This window comes from Falco naumanni, chromosome 5 (genome assembly GCF_017639655.2).
Source record: "Falco naumanni isolate bFalNau1 chromosome 5, bFalNau1.pat, whole genome shotgun sequence".
NCBI lineage: Eukaryota > Metazoa > Chordata > Aves > Falconiformes > Falconidae > Falco > Falco naumanni.
In genome coordinates, this window is record NC_054058.1 from 49305034 (window position 1) to 49321217 (window position 16184).

The window sequence follows — 16184 nt, forward strand, 5'->3', positions numbered from 1 at the left end:
ATTGACCTCCAGCCAATTCCTTATCCATCGAGTGGTCCATCTGTCAAATCCATGCCTCTCCTGTTTAGAGACACAGACAACAGGCAATTCTGTGTTCTCACTTTTTCTTTGTGGCATCTGAAAGGATCTCACATTTTCAGGTTCAATTCTCAACGAATTTGGAAGTGTATATTCTTCTGGAACTCTGCTGACAGATTTCATGCTCCCCTGTCACCTGAGAATGTAAAAGACTTACACAATACAAACTAAAATATGACTTCCTACTTTTTTTATACTTTTCTTTATGCCAGTGGAAGCATATGCAAAACATTCCTGTGGACTAAACAGAAGTTCTTGTTGAAATGAAAGGTTAATGGCTTAGTACCCATTACTTTTCTTAATCTTTTTAAACAAAATTATCTGGAAATGCTAACACCACTTCTTCAGAAAATGAATGTTCATTCTTTACTCTTATTCTTTTTGGCCTGTATTTTCTTTTTATCATGGTAGCACACTAGCATGAAGAAGGCTACCAATGACATAAGTCTGTGATCCATGCCACAAAGAAACAACCTATAATCAATTTTATTTATGCCAGATTTTGGTGAGTCACTTTGCAGACTTAATGTAAACCACTGAAAAAGTTACACTTCTCAAGCAATATTGTTTGTTGGCTCTTTTAACCCTCATATTACTATTTACAAAATTATTGATCTCAGAGACTTTTCACACCTTTTGTTATTTTTCTTACATTTCAGAGTTCTGTATTCTGTAAAGAAAGAATGGAATAATACTATGAATGGCATAATAATGGAATAATATGTGCTTTGCAATACATATCGTCATGTATCATGAGATATTTTTGAGACCTACTAACAGAAGAAGGATAAATTTTGGCACTACTATCTGATATTGTCATGGTTAAACCTCGTCTCAACAATACCTGGGAAATATCTGTTGATTTGCTAGGCCTGACATTTTAGGGATATGTGGCTCTAATTCTTCATCTAACATTTCTTCCAGACTGTAATTATAACCACTGTACCATGTACTTTAGTTGTCAAGTAGAAAAAGCACTGGAGCTTGTATTGTCTTCCTTTTATATAGCAGCTGTACCTCTGCAAGGTGGGATTTAGTTATTATGATAATAATTAAAAGTCTTATGAAAAGCTACTACAATAAGAAATGTTGCATGCCAACTTCGTTCAGAATAAAGCGAAGTTAAGGGATTAGGAACTGAATTCAGTAAACATTATCTTTGTTTTGTAGCCTAAATGCTCTTCTCAAAAATAGAACTTACATATGGTTACTGCATAATACATGTTCTCTACACAGAGAAGTAGAAAAGGTAAATAATAAAAGTTTCTATTCTTAATTATGTGATCTAATTAAAAATTTTGTATACCTAAATATGGACATACCAAAGACTTATTTTAAACAGACTTGAAAGAGAGAAGCTCAAGAAGCAAAATCCTTTTATTTACTTCTGGGCTCGGCACCGCCTTAGTGCCTTTAGTCTGTGGCAGTTGTACTACAGGCCGCAGTGGCAGCAAGGTAGCCTCTAACAGCTTCTGTCAGTTATGGAATTGTATGGCTAAGGTTTAAAGCATTGCAAAAAAAAAAAAAGTAACTGTTTGGAAAAGTAGTTATTGCACATGCACTGTGCTTCTTCATGACTGAGACTCTAAGGCTGTATCTGCTCTGCAAAGTGGAAAGCACAAGAGGCTTTATGATCAGTTTCCTTCCTTTCCCCTTTTTGTTTTCTAGCTTCTTAGTCTGTTTATCTTCGGGGCAAAAACCATCCGTGCTCTGCTAAGGCAAAGAATATTGCACTTGTGGACTGAGCTTTGTCCTTCAGTGACACTTAAAAACCCAAATGAAAAGTTTTCCTAAAAGACATGCTCCCACACAAAAAGGAATTCTCTCAGAGGAACACAGAGGCCTTATTACATGACACCAACTGATCGCAGCAGTTCTGCTAACACCCCACCCAATTCACAAAAGTAAAACTGAGGCAGTTTCTGCCACACAATGATGCAATGGAGCCTGGAAGGTTTTCAAAACTGTCTACAAGGGATCTTTTCAGATGATTAAAATGGGTCAAAAAGACCCATTATAATCATCTAACTTAACGTCAGACAAAACATATAGCTTTTCTCACAGACATTTCGGGAGAACTTGCAGGTGATTAAGTATTCTTGCCGTCTGTAGTATCAGTATGCTAAAGCAGTTTTGCTTTTGAGCACTACGGAAAGAGCTGGCACATTTTTAAGGCCTAATGTAAAGACCACTGGAGCCATGGAAAGCAAATGCAGGTGGCTACATCTGAGCTACCGATTTTGCTGCATTCACAGTTAATGGACATAAATAGACACTCTGATGGCAGTTTATCTCATGCTAAAGTAGATATCTAAAAACAGTTATATGAATCACACTTGGAAGTGCCTCTTTCTTTTCATCAATTGTTAAAGCAGCTTAGGATGAATAGTTCAGATATACACATCCACACTATACACATCCAAAGTCAGATGAAATGAAATCTTCCCAGAAAATCTTTTTGCATACTGTTACCTGAATTTGGTTCAAACCTGGTTTTGCATTGTTATTGTTTTTGATATTGATAGGGCTTTGCAACACAACAAATGTTTCAATAATTCTCTATATACTGAAAATATAAAAGGTCACCTATAACTATAGGCATTGATGTTTTTTGCTTCAGATAACTTTTGAAACTAAAAAAAATAATCACTTCCTTAATATGATCACACCAGTGAAGATAATGACCCTACAAATCTGTTTCAGTGAAGAACAGATAACAAACGCAAAGTATGCAATATGCATAAAACCTGCTGATTTGTAGCAAGTTACAATATAATAACTGATCTTTTACAGACTACAAAATATATGTGCTTATGATAGCAGTATACTTCGAAGCAATATTTAGTATCTTGCAAGAAGTAGAAATGAAACTGTAAAAGACTATAAATAAATCACAACTGCAGCATTTCATCTCTTCAGGTTATCTACACATTACTTCTCTAAACTGGAATGTTTTTAATTTCTTCAACATATTGACCATAAATGCTATGTGAGATTGATGATTTTACAGTCAATGGCCTACACCAAAGATAAAAAGCATGCTGATATGGCATTCTGCTCAAGAAATACTCCTTTTCATCTCCCTGGTGTTATCAAAAACTTGACTTGCTTTAAAAACTGATAGAATTAACTACAGTACTTCCTTGTGTACTCACATCTTCATAATTTACAGTCTAGCTGCCAAACTGAGAAAGTCTTTTCACATCAGATTAGCTTTTCTAGATGTTCAAAACATTCTCATCTGGTATTATTAAATAAAACAAGCTTGTGCAAGACCTCCAGTTAAAATGAAGTAAAGAATGTGTAGTTTCAGGGTAATGCTAATAATGTCTGTTATTTGTATTTATTGATTGGAGGGAAAAAAAAATCACTGCTCTATTTCAGAACTGCAGAGGAATGAATTTTCTTAAATCTCAGAGCTATATTTTTCATGAGTAATGTATGTGGCTAAAGCCAATACTGTTAGATTTATTAGGAATGCGATGCTCAGTATTTCTAAGGACTTAAATCAGCAATATTAATCCAATAATGTTAATTACAGAGCTATTTTGCAGACTCCCATGATTATTCAGTATCAAGAGTTAGTTATACCATGGTAAGTAATTTATTCTTCTGTCCTTTTTTGAAAAAAAATCTTTGAAAGGATCGCTATAACAGTCTTCATAACGGTTAAGCATGTATGTTGATCCAGGGTAAAAAAACCTATTTTTAAGAATGAATTAGGGACTCAGGAGTATGAAACACATTCCGATTTACCAAGGCTTATTAGTTCCAGCTCAGCACTATACTAATGCAACTATACTGTTTCTGCACAGACCTGGCTTGCATCCAGCCAACTCAGAGCACAGCAATCATGAGTCTCTGCAGCCATCCATGGAGATACACAGCTCAGTGCTCAGTATCTAAAGGTCACATTCAGACCAGCCACCACAGCACCAAGGGCAGGTGTTGGCTCCTACCACAGCGTGCACATTCAGAACAGAGATTAGCAGTTTACATCACCCTGGTAGCCAATGAAAACACATTTCACGACTGCAGGAACAGGGCTGACAGACAAATACCTAGCACACAGTTCAATTAAGGGTTTTTTGGGGGTTTGGGGTTTTTTTAGAATACAATAACTTCATTGTTAGAAAGAGGATATGTAATCCATGGAAGTCACTGGTGCTTAAATCTTGATGCCTCCACTAGGATTTCCTGAGAAATGCAGTCCCTCCCGTGGAAAACTTTGAATGGAGAAAGACCACATTCAGAAGACTTCCAGTAGGTCTCGAGCTTTGGTGTCACTTCTACCACCCCCTTTAAATACCAGTGGCCCGCTCGATGGGAGGCAGCCTGAATGGCTTACTGCTTTCTTAAACACAGATGCCTCAGCAAGCATGACAACAACTGGCCAAGAGCGGCCATAAATTTCTTTTCAAATGTGGTTGACTAAAAATGAAAATGAGCATCTACAGGGAACAAAAGCACAAAGACAGGGTTGTATTTCTAACTCTGCTTAGTCAGTCTGAAAATCACATATCAGGCGGTGGGGTTTTTTTAATTTAAAATTAAACTGGTAAAAAGGTTAAAATCTTGGAAAAGTAAAACAAAAATAGTAGAGCAGTTTATCCAGCATTATCATAGTTCCAAGAAGAAATGAGAAAGCGTTGGAACAGAAAAAGTGTTTAGGGGCTGAATATCATTGTAGTTTACCTGTATGAGTCTTTTCCTCCACATGAACCAAATACATTTTTCTGTAATGACAGAATGAAAACTGCTTTTTATATCCTTCTTTGAAGGTATTTAAATCTGACCATTTCAACATGAGATGAATTACTTGCAAGAAAGAAAGATGAATTTGCCACGATTGAGGAACTGGATTAGTGTTTCAGGGAATTAGCCAACTCCATCGTTTGCTCCAGCTATGCTGGGAAATATCTCTTCTGTACTATAAATCAGTAGAAGATATTTTGTTTTAACTACATGCATAAAATATAAAATATTTCAGGCCAGTTCCTGCTACCCCAAGTGATAACAAAATTTTCTGAAACATTCTCAGACTAGTACTGACTTATTAAAGGCCTCTGTGGCACATATATTAATTGAGAGGACATTAACTACTAAACAGAAAAAAATGCTAATTCATGGTCATAGAGCAGACATTTGAAAGTTAATTCATACTGAGGAAGTATGGAAATAATTTTTTTAAACAGTGAGGTACACTACAAGAACGATCTTAAATGCCAGCATCCTGATCTTAGGAAATGGGATGGCTTTTGACATATGCTGGCAGTGTTGATGTTTAAGAGGAAGAAAATGGTAATACTGGTACTCTTGGAACCTAGAAGAAGGAGTCTTATGGTCAGAGTATATTAATTTGTGTTGCAATCCCACTAGCAGGGATGAAATAAGCAAAAGCACCTGGTACCTGCAATCAGAGGACTGATTCCTTTCTCTGGGTAATTGACAGCTCCAGCTAAGGGGGTTGAATGTTTATGGACTATTGATCTAGCTGACACAGCACAAGCTGAGTTTCATGTAAAAGTCTGTACTCAAATCAAATTAGAGGGTAGGTGAGTGACTCATAAAACATCTAACAGCTCTAGTTTAGAGGAAAATGAAATGGCATTGAAATGGGATGTTTCAGTAAGAGGCTATACCTCTGATCATGACAGAACGTCTTCCACACTAGTGTTATTTATTTGGCACTTCTACAAATTATTAACGATTTTCTACTACTATAGTGAAACAATTCAATGGGAGAGTTCATTCTGGTAGGGAAAGAGAAGCCAAACTGCAGCCAGTGACCCAGACCACCCTGTATCAATGCGGTACTAACAGAACATACTTCTATCAGAAACATGAGAACACTGACCCATGAGGGTCATTTTGCAAGGAGTACAGTCCAAAATAACAGGTCTAGGGATTAGGGAGGGAATCCATGGAGGATCTCGATTTTTCCAAATCTCAAATCTGAGATTTATTTAATCTCTCTTTTCTCAAGGAAACTCAGTTTCTGTGTTGCTTACAGATGTTTCCCAACAATGAAACAGCAATTCTTCCATGCTAGGGGAAAAAAAAAGAAAAAAATTATCTTATTTCAAGATACAGCCATCAGAAATTTTCTATAAACATTCTGCAATATTTCAATTTTAATCTTGGTATTGTATGACTGACATCTACTTTTTGGTATTATAACTAAATTTGATACATCATTGATCTTGTACTAAGTAATCTGGCTTCAAAAAAAGGAAGAAATTTTAAATAATATGGTATACATATATCTCAGAGATTTACACTTTTCAACAACAAGACCTGCAGCCTGATAAAGTAGATGAAAATGAAGGTAAGGTGAAATTTAATAGCAATTTTCCAATATTTGATACCAAACAGAAGTATTAGGAGATTAATATACCGATGACATAGCATCTTAGAATTTTAGTAGATTATCAACAGTAAATTTTCTGTGATCTAAAAGGCTATGACAGTTCAAAATACGTTAGCACATATTAAAACAATGACTGCATTTCTCATTTCAAATGCATCTGATTTTCATAGAGCACCAGAAAGTCATCATCCCTGCTGCGATCATAGATTACAGAAAATAGAGGATGTAGATTGTCATGCTTCACTGAATACATTTTTATTACATTTAATGTTATTTAAATGATTGCAGAGCATACTTGAAAAATTGTGCTCCATCCTTGCCCAGAACCCTTAATGAAAGGCTGTGACTAGAGCAGTGAAATATATGCTAAAGGCTACCCAATTATTTACTTAAAGATTGCAAGTTTTTTCTATTATTATTGTAGTGTATATTCAACAATGTTTAAGAACAGCTTAAAATATTATTAAATAAAAATAATGTTGCATAAATCTTTTTCCCCCAAAAATAAAAAGCATATTTTACAAAGTGAATCTATGAGTATTGAAGATAAAATGTAACAGTCTTTCCTATAGACTGTTTGAATTCTTTAGAAATCTTCATCTCAAAAAATAGAAAGAAACGGCTACACTTTTTAATGGGCACAGGTAATCAAAAGAATAAAGGCCTTTACAGGAACTTGTCATTATCCAGAATGAAGCCTCCTGCAAGGCACAAAAAGGTTGAAGAATTTCATTGGCTTTTGCTTTGCAAAGTTTAGGTAGTCATAAAAGGCAACCTGAGAAGATCAGACAGGCTGTGAGAAAATACAGCAAGGAAACCAGTTCTGAGCAGACAAGTGACATACACTAAGCAAAAGCGGTTCTGTGTTTTAATGAAATAGGAATTAAGGCTGAACAAATATAAAAATACATTGACCCTCTGATACCATCGTGAATTTCACCCAACAGAATCAACTTCTACCATCCTTAATCACTAGTTATCAAAAGGGAGCAACACGCTCCTTGAGCATGTGAAATATTGTCACATCTTTCAAGCACAGACAGATCTACTGGAAGTCCCCAGTAAGTTTACAACATCCCATTCATATGTGAAAACTATGAAGAGAAAGACTTTGTTTTAGGTATGAATACAGCAAATTAATTCTTTGATTTTAAAACCTATGTTTTTAACTGAAACTTTTGAGTAGAAATTGACATTTTTCATGTTTGCATGAAAAAGGAATGACATCTAGTGGCAGATTAAATTAGTTACTACTCTGTAGCAGGGGTGAAGGACACTGTAAGGAAATTCATCATCTGATTGCAGTGGTATGGAATTAAATCTAATAGATCCTGGTAACATTTATCAGTATCATTCACTTCACACCTATCAGAGTAATTACTGACCAAATCTCTTTAAAAAGTTAAAGGTATACATGCAGGACTGGACCTGAGGGAAAATAAAATACACAAGGGGTGCATTATCAAAACAAGATACTAAAACCAAACTAGCAAATATGACTGCAAGCAAAAAAACACCTTTGCACGTGCAAAAAAAACCCTACAACAGTCCAAGCATCTCTCTATCTCTTTTCAATTTTTGCTCATTTGTGTTGATTTTAGGTTAGCCCAGGTAGCCTTTTCTACAAAAGGGTAGCTAGGAATGCTTTGTGATCATGTAATTTTTACAAAATAAGGTAAATTCTTTCCCAGCCCCATCGTGCAATCTGAGTAGATCACTTGAGGAAACTGCTACTTTTATACTATCATGCTTTTTTTTTTTTTTAATTTATTTATTCTTTAAATGATGCAATAAAAAAGAATGACCAGGGCAAAGAATAACATCATCCAAAGATAATGGCCACTTTGAAAATTTAGATCAGAATATTGAAGACATCAGGTTTTCTTCAAACTCAGTGTTTTGAAAGCATATGCATTATTTTAATGAAGGAGTATTTGTGGTCTGTTCTCAAATATGCAGTGATTCACTGGGTAAGGTCTTGTGTTATGATAGGAAATACAGGCTAATGGGTGACTGCCATTTCAGTAAGTAGAAAGAAAGGCAAAAGAAAATTTGATGTAGTACCAAACCACAGGTAAATTTATGAATTTATATTCTGTTAATTTCTTCTTTGCCTTCTGAAAGCTGCAGTATTAATAGGCAAAAGTCACAGTCTTCTATTGCTGCTGAATGAAACATGCTGTGAATAGAGATTAGATCCCCTCAAACCTCATTTATTGCCAAAACTTGACTTGTGTTGGAGCTTTGATAAATTACAGCAATTTCCAAATGTGTGATTGGGATTCAGGGAGATATGGCATGTGTTATCATGACTGATAAACAGCTGAAGACTGTCAGGAAGATGCAAATTTATAAACGCATTACTTTTTGTTCTTGAGTTGATTCCTATGTAGAATATTAGCAGGTATATTTTGCTTGTTATTTTAATCTCTACTTTTAGAAATATGAGGTTTTATGAATGGTTCCTCTGTTTGGAGAAAAAACACTAATCAAGGCACAATGACAAGCATTCTGTTTGCATCGCACTTTACCTAAACATTATTAAACTTTTACATTGAAATTATGTCAATGTAATTTCATCTGCAAGGGTCCAGCTTCTTAAAACAAATTAGATGAAAACTAACTATTGATTGGTCAAAAACTGAGCCAGTCCTAATTAATGAGCAACCTGTAGACTAGGATAATACATTCCCTGTGTCCCCCATACAAGTGTCCCACTCAGTAAGTTTATCAGTTCAAAATTTCCAGGTCACGGGCCCACAAAAGCTCAGGGTTTTTTTGCAAAAGCCTGATAACTTCCTTTAAAACTGGGCACTGGCTGCACATGTAAATCCCTACTTCTGCACTTGGCCACAGTATGAATGCCAAAACAAGGAGAACTGTTAATATCAAGCGAACATAAATTATATATACACAGCAATATCCTTCCAAGAGAAGTGTCCCATAATAAGCTTGGAATTATTATTTTTAAGTACTATTTAATAAATAATTGAAAAAAATTGTCTTAAAAGTTAATCCATAGTTTTTCCTCAGGTGTAAGAGTTCTTGATTTCCCCCTTACATTGGGCAAAGAGGACTTCAAGACCTCTCTATGAAAGCAGTTATAACTTCATCTTCAGCCACTGCCTCAGTTGCTGTTATAGATCAAGTAGCATAAATATAAGGTTTTTTAAACAGTAGAACCACAAAATGGAATTAAATTCTGAAAGCCTTTATACACTGATATGTTATTTTCATTCTAAGCCTCTTTCCTGTCAAGCTTCATTAATTCTTTCATGTCCTTGGTTATCTACTTTTGTCTCTTTATCGCCTTTCTCCTATCCTTCCTTCCTTACTCCCTGCTGATAGAGTTCTAGTCTCTTTGCCTGCCCTCCATTTCTCCTCTCATCATGTCCATTTGAATCTGAAAATTTTTCTGAGATACTACATCACATTTCTAAGTGCTTCTGAAGTCACTTTGTTATAGAAGACCTATTAACCCAAAATGATAAGGGAGTAACACGCATTTAGGCAAGTTTTTACCAAGCTTCCATGTGTTCCATTATTGATCTGATGAGCTTCATACAACAAAACTGCCTAATTCTCATTTGAAATGATATAAAGAAATGCAGATTTCACAAGTCTGTTATACTAACAGAATAGTATGTTCCCAGTCTCTAATCAGAAATACACTATCTAAAGGTTTGATCCTCTCTGACTGTAGTGCCAAATCTGCTCCAAAATTTAATGAGACAAGAATAGGTTTCAAATTTCAAATGCTGAAGAACATAGATGACAGAATTAATCAGCATCTTTTCTAATTTACTGCAGCAGTTAGCTATTTTGCCAGAGCAGATGAATCCAAGCAAGATATTTGGCTGCAAACCTTTGGTTTCACTTAGTACTGATAAAGCTTTCACTGCACAGCAGTGCTAGATCACCATTTAGTATACTAGCACACATTTTTTGATGAAAGTTAATTCTACACATTTATTTTATCAATAATTTCTCACAATAGAATTAGACATTACACAAACTACATCAGAAATGTGCACGTGGTTCACACCCCAACTTTGTAAAAGTAACTGCCTCTGCATTTTCTCCCAATTTCCAAATAAGCAAACAGTAACACTTCATTTCAGCCAGCTGACAGAAGCAAACCAGCAGGCAGACATGATAGAAACAAAAGTACTTATATAATGAATAGGATGGACTTCCAGATGCTGGAAAGAGTGCACTTCAACAGCAGTCACTAGCATGGATTTTCAACTGACTTCAAACAATGACTTCCATGCCAAATAAGCAGGGAGCTGCTAAACAGCTCTTTCCCTTCCCTCCTTCCCCTCCTCTGTCTTTTTGTGGTTTGGGTTTGGTTTTTTTTCCTTTTTCATTTTTTGTTTGTTTTTTTTTCTTTCAGCTGGAGACATAGACAATACCTGGAAAACAGCTTTTCTGTTTTTATTCACAACTATTGTGTCAATTGGTGAGAAACAATCTATTTCCGCTATCAAATTTTGTCACGTTGCAAAGACACTAGCTTTTGAAGATCTAAATACATACCCTTTCCCCCAGAGGTAAGACTTGTCCAGGATATGATTATGCTGAATCTCAATGATGTATCTAAAAGGAGATGTGAGCATCTCATTTTTGCAGTAGTTAGCATATTAAAAAGGCACAGATAAAGTTCTTTCTAATATTTCTTGGGTTACTGCACAATTTCACACTCAGAATAGATGAGGCACAGTAAAAAAAGAATAGTTTTCATTTGGAGGTAATGTGACATAGGAACAATCTTCAGGAACTAAAAAAGGACTGTGGTCTGTGGGATGGAGCAGCGGACCAGATGCTAAAAGACCTGGATTTTATTCTTGGCTCTGCTGCTCTACTCAGCTGCTTAACTTCAGCCAAGTTACTTCACAACTTGTGACACATCCCATCTGCCTCAGACGTTTTGCAGATATTCTCAAGGACTGAGATTCTGGGTTGCTGGAAAGTAAAATCACCTTTGCCACATATGCACCCAGAAGACTGCTGTAACTCTTGGAGAAGGGAAGTTTAGTCACACTTCTAGACACCCTATTTCTTCTTTGCTAGCTATAAAGCACCTCACCACGCCACATAATGGCTTCAGAGACAGGGCTTCAAAGACATTTAGCTTTCTCCATTAAGGAGCCTGCACACCATAACCTCTGTGCTTTATATCAACTTGAGACCAGGTGTCTCACCACTAAGTGTTGCAAAAGATAAGCTGCAGGCTTCTTAAAGAAGTGCCCAAAATCTCTCCTTTAGTTACATCATGAGTAGCATATTCCCAGTGCCTCTCCATAGGGACAACTGAGAGTGCCTTACAGTCTTGACACTGTATTGGTTCAACAAAATATTTATCCTTTTTTTAAACTTAATTGCATTCTTGGATGTGAATTTTTGTATCAAGTCACTTCCTGGGCCTGTTAAAACACACCCAGTTGTTGTATGGCTGCTGTCACCTGCCTCTGCAGGTTGCTACAGGCATGCTCCAACATGTATGTCTGTTGCACAGCCATCAGAAAACTGCAGTAAACTGTTTGTCCTTCTAAAAACATCGCCTGGACATTCAGCTGGAGATCGCTATCTTAAAGCACAGTAATTCTATAATAATACTATGGCTCCATCTGAGCTTTGTAGTTTATTAGCTACATGCATATTCTATGTAGAGACTTTTAAAAAACACATTATTTACCTAATAGGCTATAATGACTCCTTCAGCGCCTTTATAGTAGACTATATAATCTCTTCTGACTTCATGGATCATTGACATGATAGATGTATTCTTCTTTCATTCTCCTGCAGGCACATAACTTCCATTATCATTAATGAGACTTACAAACACATACTGAGAAAAGGATATATCCCTTATTGGTATTTGTTACCCAAAGCACCACATTTGAATTAACCTCTCTGCTACAAAGCAGCCAAGGACAGATACTAACAATCGGGATTGTTCTGTGATATCCACTATCCATTGTGTATTTAGTTTGTTATTTATTATCACCATCATACTTGAAAAAATGAATAGTAAAAGAATCATTAGGACACAGGGCAATTAATTTCTAATTCCATGTCTAGAACTAAATAGCTGTGTGACTTTTAACAAGTTGAAACCTCTTTATTATTTGTATAATGAGGATAATGCTACTTACCATATCTCCCTCAAAGGGGCCTTCTGAAGCTTAATTAATATATGTTTGCAAACCTCTGTTAGATCGTTAAGCAGAAGGCAATATCTGTGTGGTAAAAAAGCTCTGACTATGCCTCATAGGCATTTTCATAATATAAATACCAAAAAAATTATGATTACATAAAACATTGTTGCCTGCATTAACACTTCTAACAACATAAACAGAAAGTGAGATGTTGAAGAGGTTTGCCATTTATATGACAGAAATAAATGTAGGATAGTATGCAATGGTTTAGCTTTCACATAGAAGGGGTCAAATGGTTTTGTTAATGAAGTACTAAATCTTTCAATGCATCAATTTATGAGATTAAAATGAGTATCAGATACTGCAGCTCTTTTAGCACTTCAAGTCCCCAAAACATAAATTTGAAACTTGGCTTTGCTGGAAAAAGAAAAAAAAATAAAGTTCTTGTGTTAAACACTCATAAAGCTCCTGTTAAAATGATGTAAACATGACATTAACAAACATAATTAAGGATCCTAAATAGACTATAGGTCACATAACTGCACATAGCTCACAAGCAATTGTGAGCTTGTGATGAAAGAACTTGGATGAACTAGGAAGGTAAATGGAGTCTGTCTTGGAGCCGTTTTCTCAAATCCATAACTATTATTATTTACTTTGTTTCTACAAGACCAGAGAGTCTGCTAGTACTGTAATAACCTGTTAGAGATGTTACTTTATTAGAATGATTATTTGGGTCAATAAAACATATTAATCTTATTTATTGCTTATTTCTGATGAGCAAATTTACCTTCAAAAGGTAAAAGAGAGGTTGATTTTCTTATGGAAATTTCATATCGCTATTTTGTCAGATCTGGAAGAAATAATGGCCCTCCTCAACTGAGGTGTAAATAAATCACATAAATTCTGTCTTGTTACATTCCAAAGTAGAAAGTGTCTTTGATTATTTTTTTTTTCAGTAAGGTATTGGAGCAGAACATTTAATGAGTCAAAAATAATACGTAATGCTTCTAATATTGCCTCATTTCTCTTTGACGCATGTTAAAGCTCAAATACAGTATGTCCTCACTTTTATAAGCAATGTACGTCATGAATTGGACTAATAATAGTCAGTTGTATTAAACAGACTATCCAGGTATAGTAGCGCTCTAGAACCACAGCTGTGTATCAAGATTCCCCACAAGACATCAACGGCAAGAAGAGTTGAAAATTAAAACATAGGATTTTTTCTTCTAATCATATCAGGAAAATGATGTAATAATGACTTACTGCATAAGAAAAATCAGATCAGGTTGCTTTTGCTGACTAGTAAGTACGCATGGTCAGCCTGGGAAGTCAGGCAACTGGAAGACATACAGAATGATAAAACCCACTTGACCTCATGCTAACCTCAGTTTTGAATATACCTTCTGAAATACTTTCCAAAATTACCATGTGAATCCAGGTTGCAAATATATTTGCAACCAAGTTTTAAAATAAATTAATCAAAATAATTAGATTTACAGACAATTGTTTAGGACCAAATATATCATTAATATAATAACATGACAATGTACACCAGGGTTATTGATTGACAAAGAATACATGTAAGTCAATGCGAAGAGTGGCACTTTAACCTTAATAAAAACTTTGGAAAGAAAAGAAAAAGGAAGCCAGGGAAAACCACACTAAATTGCCTTCAGAGAACTGGGTGCTGAAAAGCAGGAGTGCATTCTTGGGCAGAATTCTTCAGGGGACCTGCAAACCAGTTATGCACCCTCACTAAAAGTTTTCCAGAGGGTGGCTGCAAAGGAAAAACATTATTGACTAGGATGAATAACTGAGAAACTAGATGCCATCTCTTGAGTGGCAAAATATGGTTTGCACATGCTTCAGTTAACTAGTAATCTGAAGATAATTTAGAGGATGGAAAAATTTTTTTATGTGTGGCAGAGTGACTTTTGCCGCCCTATCAAACTTCTGGTAGGGAAAGTACAGATAATGTAAATTCTTGTCCCTCCTCAAACAGCAATCCTAACCAGCTTCTGGGATAGAGCATGTATATGATACTCTTCCTCTCCCCCTCTACCTCCAGTTCATGTACAGATGGGGAATGTCCACAGTCTTATCTGAATTTAAAAGAGAAAAACTGTATTTTGTAAGATCTGACATTTATTTAAGATCCAAGAAGTTAAAATGCCAGCTTCTCCATCAGAGAAACAGCACAATCGATTTCAAAACATTCAGTATAAATTCCTGTTTCTGCTGAGTCTTTGCTAGGATACCTATTAAAATTGCATTGGTCTAAAAGTGATATTGCTAGACATGTGTAAGATTCAAATGAATTGATATTTAATTGGTTGAGACAGCCTCACGCCCATGCTATTTTACTGAAAGAAAGAAAGATAAAATATCATTACCACTGCAGATCCATCTCCCAAGAAAGGAACATGACTAATATAAAAGCTTTTCAGCCCTGCATTAAAGTGTCAGTGACACAGAGAATAATCCAGAAGCATTGCATCTATGTCCTGGCTGAAAAGATTGCTCATTTATAATGAAATACTCATCAAATGAGCATCTATCTGATACCCATGCTCAGAATAAAAGAAAAACCAGTGGCTGATACTGTGGGAATGAGTAGGAACATAGATGGCTTTCCTTGATTAATGGGAGTAGCTGCATTGCCTCACTTGTCCTCAAGCACAGCTACTCCACATAATGCCTAGTTTTCCATGACAGAACGTTTGTGGCAATTATGATCTTAGCTTTGTATAGGCATGTACCAAACATGGATTAAACATCATTTAAATATTACTTTTTTTCTCTAATTACACTTAAGAATACAGATGAAGTCTTGCATTTTCACTCTCCAGCAGTTTTCAAGCTTTTTTTCCCCTTAATAATAAGCAAGATTAGTTCTAGATGGCTCTGACATTTTATGTAGGCAGAAAATGGAACAGCTTTATTACCTCCTCAGGGATGTTGCCTTCTTCACATATGCTCTTCTACCTCCCATTAGCTTTAATGGGATTTTCTCGCACCAATCCACATGAGAACAAATATATATCCAATAGACGTAATCCTTTGTTCAAGGGCCACAAGCTTGAAGAAGAATTATTTTGAAGGGCTTTCAGTAGATAAGGATACACAGTAGCATATCCTTCAGATCTAAGCATATGTTTTTGACACCTTCTTTTTATGTGTTGCAAAAATCCTGAGGAGATACAAGATCAAACTGAAAGTGAAAAAAAAAAACCTTATATGAACAAAGACTAGTTCACAAAAAATGCCAGAAATGAAAGGGCGATAAAGATGTGAATCTACTATTCTTCAGCACTACAGAATTACTCACTACACCTTTCTACATAAGGAGTCACAACAAAATCTATGAAATACATCAAAATGCTAACATGGAAACTGGTAGAAATTGGCTATAGATCCTCATAATTAGTTTTAATACTGATGCTGGCAATGATTCATTCTTATCCAGAATCTTATATCCAGGACTCTAAGCATTAATAAATTAATTCTCACAGTCCATCACTGAAGCTGGTATTAGCACCCTCATTTTACAGAGGAAAGAAGGGTATGCT

General features: G+C 35.6%; 1 long non-coding RNA gene across 1 annotated transcript; it reads right to left on the reverse strand.

The window, feature by feature from the left end:
• Positions 1–5741: 5741 nt before the first annotated feature.
• LOC121089590 lies at positions 5742–12250 on the reverse strand. The gene is made up of 3 exons (XR_005828266.1): positions 12147–12250; positions 10988–11047; positions 5742–6126 (listed from the first exon to the last, which is right to left on the reverse strand). It is a non-coding gene; the product is annotated as an uncharacterized LOC121089590 (long non-coding RNA).
• Between the last annotated feature and the right edge of the window lie 3934 nt (positions 12251–16184).